Below are 12,300 nucleotides of genomic sequence, written 5' to 3' on the forward strand. Positions count from 1 at the left end.
CTTTAATTTATATTTTCCTAATGACTAAGGATGCTGAAGCATCTTTTCATGTGCTCTTTTGCTGTCTGTATATCCTCTTTGGTGAAGTGTCTGTTCGTATCTTTTTCCCCTATTTTTATGGGGTTATTTATCCTCTTACTGATTAGTAAGCGGTCTTTTTTTCTTTTTTTTAATTATTTATTTATTTATTTATTTTATGGCTGTGTTGGGTCTTCGTTTCTGTGCGAGGGCTTTCTCTAGTTGCGGCGAGCGGGGGCCACTCCTCATTGCGGTGCGCGGGCCTCTCACTATCGCGGCCTCTCTTGTTGCGGAGCACAGGCTCCAGACGCGCAGGCTCAGTAATTGTGGCTCACGAGCTTAGTTGCTCCGCGGCATGTGGGATCTTCCCAAACCAGGGCTCAAACCCGTGTCCCCTGCATTGGCAGGCAGACTCTCAACCACTGCGCCACCAGGGAAGCCCAGTAAGCGGTCTTCATATACTCTAGATAAAAGTTCTTTGTTAGGTTTTAATTTTTACAAATATATTCTCTAAGTTTGAGGAAAAAAAGTCTTCATTTTCTTAAAAGTATTGTTTAAAAAGTAAAAGTTTTAAATTTTCATGAAGGCCAATTAATTGCTTTGTTTTTTATAGTTTGTCATGAATTTAGCTCTATGAACCATTTTATTTTATTTATTTCTTAGTTTTTATTTTATATTGGAGTATAGTTGATTTACAATGTTGTGTTTCAGGTGTACAGCAAAGTGATTCAGTTATACATATACATATATCTATTCTTTTTCAGATTCTTTTCCCACATAGATTATTACAGAGTATTGAGTAGAGTTCCTTGTGCTAAATAGTAGGTCCTTGTTGATTGTCTTTTATATATGGCAGTGTGTATATGTTAATCCCAACTTCCTAATTTATCCCTCCCCCCGCACCTTTCCCCTTTGGTAACCATAAGTTTGTTTTCTAAGTCTGTGAGTCTGTTTCTGTTTTGTAAGTAAGTTCATTTGTATCATATTTTTTAGATTCCACATATAAGTGATATCATATGATATTTGTCTTTGGCTGACTTCACTTAGTATGATAATCTGTAGGTCCATCCACGTTGCTGCAAATGCCATTACTTCATTCTTTTTTATGGCTAATATTGCATTGTATATATTTACTACATCTTTATCCATTCATCTGTCCATAGACGTTTAGGTTGCTTCCATGTCTTGGCTGTTGTAAGTAGTGCTGCAGTGAACATTGGGGTACATGTATCTTCTCAGAGTATGGTTTCTTCCAGATATATGCCTAAGGATTGCGATTGCTCGATCATATGGTAGCTCTATTTTTAGTTTTTTAAGGAAACTCCATACTGTTCTCATAGTGGCTGTACCAATTTACGTTCCCACCAACAGTGCAAGAGGGTTCCCTTTTCTCCACACCCTCTCCAGCATTTACTATTTGTAAACTTTTTTTAAACTATATTATTTTATTAATCTTTTTTAACATCTTTATTGGAGTATAATTGATTTACAATGTTGTGTTAGCTTCTGCTGTATAACAAAGTGAATCAGCTATATGTATACATATATCCCCATATCCCCTCCCTCTTGTGTCTCCCTCCCACCCTCCCTATCCCACCCTCCTAGGTGGTCACAAAGCACCGAGCTGATCTCCCTGTGCTATACAGCTGCTTCCCACTAGCTATCTGTTTTACATTTGGTAGTGTATATATGTCAGTGCTACTCTCTCACAAACTTTTTGATGGTGGCCATTCTGACCCATGTGAGGTGACAACTCATTGTAGTTTGATTTGCATTTCTCTAATAATTAGCAGTGTTGAGCATCTTCTCATGTGCTTTTTGGCCATCTGTATGTATTCTTTGGAAAAATGTCTATTCAGGTCTTCTCATTTTTTAATTGAGTTGTTTGGTTTTTGTTTGTATGTTTTTTGATATTGAGTTATATGAGGTCTTTATATACTTTGGAGATTAATCCCTTGTTGGTTGCATTGTTTGCAAATATTTTCTCCCATTCTGTGAGTTGTCTTTTCATTTTGTTTATGGTTTCCTTTGCTGTGCAAAAGGTTTTAAGTTTAATTAGGTCCCATTTGTTTTTATTTTCATTACTCTAGGAGGTAGAGTCAAAAAAAATATTGCTGTGATTTATGTCAAAGAGTGTTCTGCCTACATTTCCCTCTAATAAGAGTTTTATAGTATCTGGTCTTACATTTAGGTCTTTAATCCATTTTGAGTTTATTTTTGTTTATGGTGTTGGAGAATGTTCTAATTTCATCCTTTTACATGTGGCTGTCCAGTTTTCCCAGCACCACTTATTGAAGACTGTCTTTTCTCCATTGTATATTCTTGCCTCCTTTGTCATGGATTAATTGACCATAGGTGCATGGGTTTATTTCTGGGCTTTCTCTCCTGTTCCATTGATCTGTGTATTTCTGTTTCTGTGCCAGTAAAATACTGTTTTGATTACTGTAGCTTTGTAGGATAGCCTGAGGTCAGGGAGCCTGAGTCCTCCAGCTCCATTTTTCTTTCTCAAGATTGCTTTCGCTATTCAGGGTATGACCCATTTTGAATTGGTAATTGTTTGTATATGGTGTGAGGTTAAGAGTCAAGCTTATTTTTTTTTTGCTTATAGCTATCCAGTCGTTCCACTGAATTGCCTTGGCATCTTTATTAAAATGAATTGGCCATATATATCTTCATCTATTTCTGGACTTGTCTCTTCTTTTTCATTGATCTACTTATCTATCTTTACACCAGTAACTTACTATGTTGATTACCGTAACTTTTTTCTTTTTCTTTAAATGGTTTGCCTTTTTTAATTTATTTTTTTAATTTATTTTGGGCTGTGCTGGGTCTTCGCTGCTGCGCGTGGGCCTTTCTCTAGTTGCGGTGCGTGGGCTTCTCACTGCGGCGGCCCCTCCCGCTGCAGAGCACCAGCTCCAGGCACACGGGCCCCAGTAGTTGTGGCTCACGGGCCCAGTTGCTCCACGGTATGTGGGATCTTCCTGGACCAGGGCCGAAACCCGTGTCCCCTGCACTGGCAGGGGGACTCCCAACCACTGTGCCACCAGGGAAGCCCTGTAAATTTATAGTAAGTCTTTAAGTCAGATAGTATTAGTCCTCCAACTTATTTTTCAAAATGGTTTAAACTAAGTCCTTTGTATTTCCATACAAACTTCATAATCAGGTTGTAAATTTCCCCAGAAAAAAAGCCTTTCAGGGTTTTCACTGGGATTGCATTGAATCTATAGAACAGTTTGGTGTAAAGCTTAAGTCTTACCAATACTGAATCACTGACTCAGGAACATGAGATATCTCCTCAGTTATTTAGGCCTTCCTTAATTTCTCTCAGCAGCATTTGTTAGTTCCAGTATAAAAGTAATGCAAATCTTTTGTCCATTTTATCCCTGAAGACTACAAGTGTTTTGATGCTGCAGTATTGTTTTGGAAACATTTCTAGTTTTTCATTGCTACTGTATAAAATATTTATTTCTGTATATGGTCTTTTATCCTGAAACCTTGCTAAACTCACTGTAGCAGCTTTTTATATGTGTGTATTCCATATGATTTTTCACATAGATGATCATGTCTGCAAATACAGTTTACAAAATAAATAAGCTTCTTCCTTCCAATCTGGTTCTTTTATTTATTTATTTATTTATTCTGGCCTATGGCATTGGCTAGAACCTCTAGTACAGTTCTGAATAGACTAGTGAGTGAACATATTTGTGTTGGTCCTGATCTTACAAGAAAGCACTTAGTCTTTCAAAGATGCCCTCTGTGAGGTTGAGGAAATTCCCTTCTATTCCTAGCGTGCTGAGAGTTTTTATCTGCAAAGGATGTTGGATTTTTTTTCAGATGTCTTATCTGCCTTATTGAGACAAGCTTATCCTTTTTCTTCTTTAGTCTATGTTTATATATTGTGAATTATATTGACTTTGGAATGATAAACCAACCTTATATTCCTGGGATAAATTTTACTTGACCATAATATATTGTTTCTTTTAAAATATATTGCTGGGGCTTCCCTGGTAGCGCACAGTGGTTAAGAATCCACCTGCCGATGCAGGGGACACAGGTTCGAGCCCTGATCTGGGAAGATCCCACATGCCACGGAGCAACTGGGCCCATGCGCCACAGCTACTGAGCCTGCACTCTGAAGCCCGCGTGCCACAACTACTGAAGCCCATGCGCCTAGAGCCCATGCTCCGCAACAGGGGAAGCCACCTGAATGAGAAGCCTGTGCACTGCAACGAGGAGTGGCCCCCACTCACTGCAACTAGAGCAGCAATGAAGACCCAACGCAGCCAAAAATAAATAAATTAAAAAAAAAAACCCAAAAAACCCTCTGCTTTATTTAAAAAAATAAATTGCTGGGTTTGATTTGCTTACATTTTAAGAATTTTCTTTCCTTGTAATACCTGTGTCTAGTTTAGGAATTAGGGTCTGCTGGCCTCAGAATGACTTAGGATGTATTTCCTTCTCTTCAATGGACTGAGAATTATGTGGTAATTTGTATCTCGTCTCTTAATTTTGATTATTCTGGCCATTTATCAATTTTGTTGATCTTTCAGTAGAACCAGCTTTTGGTCCCATTGACTTTTATCTGTTTTTCGGATTTGATTTTGCTTATTTCTGCTCTTATTTTCTTTCTTCTGTTTACTTTGGGTTTCATTTGCTCTTATTTTTCTAGTTTCTTAAACTGGGTGCTTAGGGTCATTGAAGACCTTTCCTCCTTTCTAATAAAGTTGTTTAATGCTATAAATTTCCCTCTAAGTATTGCTTTAATTGCATCCCCAATCTTTGATGTATTTTCATTTAGTTTAAAATATTGTCTTATTTTCCTTTTAATGTCTTTATCCAAGGGTTATTATTTGTTAATTTCAAAATATTTGGGGATTTTCCAAATCTGTTGATTTATAATTTGATTCCATTGTGGCCAGATAACATACCTTGTATAATTTGAATACTTTTAAATTTAATGAGATTTGTTTTATGGCCCAGAATATGCTCTTAGTAAATGTTCTATGTGCAGTTGAAAAGAATGTGTATTCTGCTGTTATTATGGATGGAGTGTTTTGTAAATGTCAATTAAGTCGTATTGGGTGATAGTGTTTTAAGTCTTCTATATCTGTAGTCATTTTCTAATTTTTCTATCAGTTATTATCAGAGGGGTGTTGATATCTGAGTATAATTGTGGATTTGTCTGTTTCTCATTACAGTTCTCTCATTTTTTGCTTCAGGTATGTTAAAGCTCTCTTATTAGTGCATATTTAGGGCTGTTACGTCATCTTGATGAATTGGCCCTTTTTTCATTATGAAATAACACTTTATCTATTATTTTTGCTCTAAAGGGACTTTATCTGATAGTAATAATGCCAGTCCAACTTTCTTTTGATAAGTATTATCAATCACGATATATCTTTTTCCATCAATTCTTTTAACTTACTTGTGTCTTCATATTTAAAGTGGGTTTCTTTTAGGCACCATACAGGTGGATCATACATTTTTTTAAATCCAGTTTGATAATCTCTGCTTCTTAATTGGGTTTTTTTTTGACCATTTATATTTAATGTGATTGATATGGTTGCATTTAAATCTACCATTTAAAAATTTTGTATTTATCTTATTTGTTCTTTGTTCCCTTTTTCCTTGCCTTCTCCTTGGATTAACTGAATATCATTCTTTGATTCACTTTGTCTCCTCTGTTGGATTATAAATGATAATTCTTTGTGGTGTTATTTTAATTGTTCCGTTAGGGTTTGTAGTATGCATCCTTAACATGTCAGTCTACCTTCAAGTAGTATAACACTTGATATGTAAGGATCTTACAGCAGTATACTTCATTTCACTCCTTTTTTATTGTCATATTTTGTACTTCAACATATATATATAAACCCCACAACACACTGCTGTTTTTGTTTTAAACAAACAGCCAGTAATCTTCTAAAGAGATTTTAAAAGTAGGTGTCTTTTATGTTTACCAACACATTATCATCTCTAGTACTCTTCATTAGAGTAGATTCATTTTCCTTCTGCTTGAGGGACATCCTTTAACATTTCTGGTAGTGTAGATCTGCTGGTGCTTAATTCTTTCAGCTTTTGTATGTCTGAAAAAAAGTATTTTGCTTTCATTTTAAAAAATATATTTTTATTGATTATAGAATTCTAGGTTCACCTTTTTTTTTTCCTTTGAATAATTAAAATATTTTGCTCTACTGTCTTCTGGCTTACTTTCTCAGAGGTGAAGTGTACTGTCATTTGTACCTGTTGTTCCTCTTGTAATGTCTTTTTTTTCTCTTTCTGCTCTTAAGATTTTCTCATTACTGATTTTACAGAATTTGATTACAGGATGTGCTTTAGTGTAGTTTTCTTCATGTGTCTTATGCTTGGGGTTGTTTGAGATTCTTGTGTCCTTGGGTTTACGTTCTCATCAAATTTAGAACATTATCATCAGCTACTGTTTCTTAAAAGTTTAGGTTTCTGGGCAAATGTTCTGCTCCACTGGCACTAATTTTAAGTCTTTTATGCTGCTCCTTAAGCACTGCTGTATAGGTTTTGGTGGTGAATGGGTTTAATAAAGCCAGGGGATGGAAAGGGAAAAGACGTGTTCTGTGATGTTTGCACTCACCAAACAAACATACTGCCAGGGTGGCAGGCTTAATATGAGCTTTTCTCCTTTATGCCTTATGAACACCTTTGTGTCAGAGTTTCTTGTCAAATTATTATCTTCATTCAGGTCTATTTCTTCTTGAGTGAAGATTGGAGGGTAAGTAAAAAAAAATAGCTGTTGAAGAGACTTCACTTCAGGAAAAAAAAAAATGGTCTTGTTAAAATCAGTAAGTAAAAAATTAAGCCCCTGATCTACAAATTACTAAAAACACATACATACAAGGACATTACCTCTTGTTCAATGATTACTTGGTAGCTGGTTCATAATTCACCAAATGAATAAGAATCTGGAAGAATGGAGCATGGTGGGCAAGGTGCAGTTTGTGATCCTAGCGTTTCTTGAAATATTTTAAACCCTACAAATGTATTCCTTTGTGTGCAACTATTCTAACTACTATTGTGTCTGTAGGATCATTCTGAAAGTTTCTCTCTCAAAACAAAACAAAAACCATGCCATCCTGTAAAAAACTTTTTTTTTCACCCAGTTACTTAAAGGAGTCTTTTTTACTCACCAGTTAATTCTTGTTTTTCAGTTACTTTACAGACCCTTTTAGACAGATTCTCCCCCTCACCATTCTAGTTACACTTCTCTGGCAAAGACTACTAATGATCTATTTGCAGACCTGTCCATTTGGCCTCTTGAAATGCAAGACCATCAACGTGACCTTGGTCTTACTACCTCTCTGACCACTTTTTCATTGCCAACTTTGTCCCTTAGATGTTGATGTTTCCCAGTTTTATTTTAGTCCTTTTTGTCCTGATGATGTAATCTCATCTACATGCATGGTCTTAAGTATATGCTGATAATCCTCACACAGGTAGTTCCACTATTGGTGTCTCCTAACCAGTTTAAAGAAAACAGCTTCATCTTGCTGGAATCTAACTTGGATGGCTTGTTTTCAGCTCAGACTCATAATGTCCCTTAACTTAGTTTTTGTGTGTGTGTGTGTTGTTTTGTGATGTCCCCATCTTCTAGAAAGCTCCTTACCTAAATCCTAATTATTACTCAAGGCCTAGCAGAATTTATTACTGTCATGTATTTCCATACCACAGTGTATATAACTTTATGGCACCGAAACTCATCCTAGTTTTGGAGCTCCTTGAGCCACCCAATGGGTGCTCAGTAAGTGCTGAGTTGGAGTGAATTCATTCCTACAGTTTGTACTTGTACATGTGCCAGTTTTCTGGTTAAATAACTTCTGTATATCCTGGAATGGTTCCCTTACCCTAAAGGGATTCTAATCTGGGAAGATCTAGGACATGGAATAGCTTCATATAATTTAGAGCTGGATGGGAACTTCATTTACTTAAGATCACACAGCCAGTGGAAAGCTGTGTTAGTTAGAACAAAGGTCAACTGATTCTCAGACCAATAAGACTTTTCCCTGCACTATGCTGTTGTCCAAAATAGACACTGTAATCTTCTAAACTCATGAAAGATTAAGCTCGAGGTGAATTAGTAAGAGCTAAGAACACGTAGAGATGGGTAGTCCATTCTCCATAGGTCTCTTTAGTTTCTGCATGTCTCGCAAATAGAGGCACTGATAGCTTTTATTCCAGACTGTTATTTCAAAGATGTTTGTAATAAAGTGAACAGCTTTAGAAGACAGAGACGGTCTCTTTACTAACCAGTACAATAAGAATAATGTTTCCCTCTGATGCAAAAGTTAGGCAGGTTTGCGTGTGGCCAGCTCATAAAGATTTGGGTTTCCTAAACTTGGAGTTCCTCAGCTGTGATACAAACCCACTCCATGTGCAGCCTCCACCTAGATTACTCTGGGTCACCTCTGTGGGATGTGGGGTGCAAAGCAAACATGAAGCTCATGTTGCTTACCGTGCTCTAAGTAATTAAATCCATCGTCTCTGACCCAGGATCTCACGTCTTCTGCTAGCCTTCATGAAACTGTTGTTTGGAAGAAGGGTAAAATCTTAGACCCTTCACAGTTCTTGTAGATATTCTGAGAAATAAAATTGAGTAAAATTTGCTTAATATAGCAGTTCACTGAAATTTAGACCATGGGTCATCTGTGCAGAGAATCCCACCTGTTCTATCTGGTCCCCCCTTGCTTTAAACTTTCCAGCCCCCAAAATGGTGTCCAGGAGTCTGTTTCAGTCATGGTCTTCCTCCCCTCTATTTGCTCTAGAAGCCCTATCCGCCAAACCCTCTCATGGCCTCTAGGACAGCACTTGCAGAGTCATGGTATATTCCAGCACTAGAAAAGTTGCTGGAGAAATCGAACCACGTTTCCCTGGGCTCTGAACGGTAGCTGTCATGTTGGCCTGCAGCCTCTTCCAACGTTGAACTTCCTCCCCTCCTCTGGTTAGCACCATTCCTGTCCCAGTGATCAGCAGGCTCTTTAATCCCTTCTAGCATGTAGGCCATCTAGAAGGGTCTAATATTAGCTCTCAACCCCCAACAGAATTTGTGCACCGTCTGCTTGAAATAAACCAGACTGTAGTTTTCATACTGCCTAATTTTAAGAGTTTCAAAACACCTGGAAAGAGCATCTTACTTCTGATGTTTCTTCTAGGTTATTGGCAGAGGCATCTCAACTGTTACCCTCATGAAGAGCAGGCTTTTGGCCTGGTGATTATACCATGATCATATGTATTGTACATCACAAATGCTCTAGCTCTTGACTAAACCTCCACTCTGGGCCTAAAACACCTTTGGCCAAAATTTAAGTGCATGTGAAATCATGCTGAACTTTGCGATACTCAAAATAATTGCCTTAAACTGTAAGCTGTGTTGTATACAATAACCGAAGGAGTACTAGTTTCCTGTGGCTGTCATAACAAACTGCCATGTATTTCTAGTGGCTAAAACAACAGGAACTCACTCTCTCATAGTTCTGAAGGCCAGAAGTCCGAAGTCAGTTTCACTGGGCCGAAATCAAGATGTCAGCAGGGCCAAGCTCTGCTCTAGGGCAGAATCCGTTTCTTGCCTTTCCAGCTTCTGGTGGCTGCCAGCATTCCTTGGCTTGTGGCCACATCACTCTGATCTCTGCCTGTTGTCGCACTGTCTTCTCTTCTCCTGAAATCTCCCTTTTACAAGGACATTTGTAATTATATTTGGGGTCCACCTAGATAACCCAGGATATTTTCCCCATCTCAAGATTCTTAACTGAATAACACCTGCAAAGTCCATTTTTGCCACATAAATAGGTAACATCCACAGGTTCCAGGGATCAAGATCTGGATATCTTTTGGAGGACCATTATTCATTCTATCACACTGTGTTAAGGCTTACAAATAGATCAAGTTAAAATTCTTGTCACTTTGTTTGCAAATCACTTTTGCAGAGAACTAAAGGTAGGCTTGATTAATTATTACTGCTCCCATCACCACTCCCATATTATTTCTTTATAAATACAAAGACCATACAACCCAACTTACCCAGGACAGTCTTGAGTAGTTATTACTTTATGCTCAAAAATTTCTTGGGTAAATTATATAGTCTTCCTGTTTATAAACAGCCTTAAGAAGATGACAATTAGTTGAGCTCTCCTGGGAAAAAGGACTACTTAAACTACCATTTGAGTCTCCACAGGGCAGAAAGTTCTATCTGAATTGTGTTTTAAAGCCAAAGCTGCTTACTATTGCTTTGAGATCTATTCCCTATTCATACCACAAATACTCAAGGGTGGTAGATATTTTCAGGTATCCTCTCTTAAAGGCTCCAAGTGGTTGAAAACTGATCTAAACTCACTGGTGAAACCAGTTTGAGTATAAACTTAGTCACAGGCCTCAGGTCTGATTGGTAAACCTCCAGGCTGTTGTGCAAGTATGGGTAAGGTATACGTAGGAATAAAGTAAGTGGCTCTACTAGCAGTTCTTAGAGCTTCGCTTCATCAGGAGGAAGGATGGGGAAACTCCATCTTTAATACCCAAAACTTATTGTGCTTCAGATACTAATGTGTCCAGTATGTCCCTTTTTTCAAAGTTAGTTTGAGCCCACAAAGAATGATTATGAATTTACCCAATACTATGGTAAATGAATAAGCTACCTATCTTTCTATTTAAAGAATAGATGATTGAAAAGCTTGAATGTAATATTTATTTGGTGAATTTACATGTGAGGTCATTTACAATAGAAAAGACACAGACAGACGCAGCTTTCAGTGTGGTTTCAAATATTTTTCAGAACAGGCAATATAGTCCATGAGGATTTGGAATGTTAGTATTGAATGGTACATGCTTCAGTTTCCTTTGTGTGTTTTCTACTGAACCCCAAGGGGTAGGAAGCGAGAAGAGAGAAGAAAATATCAGTGTTAATGTAAATACAGCCATGCAAATAAAAACTTTTTAAAGTCAGAGGTTATTCAGAGATGCAGAACATTTCTGTATTCAGGGCTTATTATATTATAGTAGGTGCAAAATTTAAAAACTAAAATGCAGAGCTCTCAAACATTCCATATCCAAACCATCTTAAATTATGTTAACTGCCCCCCACCAATTATTGCCCCTTCAGTATTTTCCAGACTCTGACTTTGGAAGGGAGTCATTTCTAGTAGCTTCTAAAAAGACAGCATTTTGACAAAACCTTTTGGTTTCAACAGGATAAAGCACCCTTTTAAAGAGGGGTAAAATGCTCATTTACTCCCAACAATGTAAACTCTAATTAGATACCATTTCCAGAAAAGTACAACTGAAGGCTTGCTCTTTTTATTATACTCAGACTTAAGTAAACCTCTCCCCACCCTGAATATCTCAAAACAAGGGACTCTTTAAGAACACCTCTCCACCCCACCAGAAAAATCCAGCATATAAGCAAAAGGATGATCTATAAAGTAACAATTGGAAAAAACACAAAGTGATTTCTAAGTAAGAGGGTGAGGTAAAGGTAAAATGAACAAAACAAAACAAAAATCTGCTGTCAGTAACCTTAGTGTAGTGTGGACACGGTCAGTCAGCCAGGCCCTAGAGACCAAGGTTAGTTCACAACTAAAATGCGCTCCACGCGTCCTCAGCATCTTTGAAAATACTGGCTCAAAATCCCTTAAGTACATGTAGCCATAGTTAAGAAGCATTAAACTTGTCACTTCAGGAAATACTATGTTCTGGATCTGAGACTTTCATCCTTTTTGAACTGTTAGGCCACATTTTCTTCACTAGAAATTTTAAGCTTATTAACTACTTATCACACTTACTTCGTCTTTACATACACAACCAACCTGCATTTTCTTTAAAAAGTACACTGTTAAATAGTAATACCTATTGTAGAAAATAGCCATGGGCAATTATAAATACATTTTCATTTCATCTTACCTCTTGCCTGGTCTGCTCTCCCATTAATTCTCAGTCTTCTAGCACATACATCAATTAGAATATCTTGCTTCTGCATAACTTACTGTATGAAAACCAGCTGCTGTAGACTTTAAGAACGATGTACATTATCCATTATAGTTGAAGGGGGTCAAAGGTTTAAGTGTCGCCACTGCATCTAACGTTCTGCAGAATCAGAGGCATTGTGCATGCTGACAGTGGTTAAAAGGGTCTCAATTTTGCTGTCGTAAAAACGAAATCCCCACTTAAGCTGTTTCCTTCAAAAAAAAAAGTTAACTAAAAGGGATTAATCAAATCTAAAAGAATCTTATTTTACAGCACTTACTATGTTAATTTAAAAACCAACAT

Source organism: Balaenoptera borealis (genome assembly GCF_965194805.1).
Source record: "Balaenoptera borealis genome assembly, chromosome: 5".
In the NCBI taxonomy this organism is placed as follows: domain Eukaryota; kingdom Metazoa; phylum Chordata; class Mammalia; order Artiodactyla; family Balaenopteridae; genus Balaenoptera; species Balaenoptera borealis.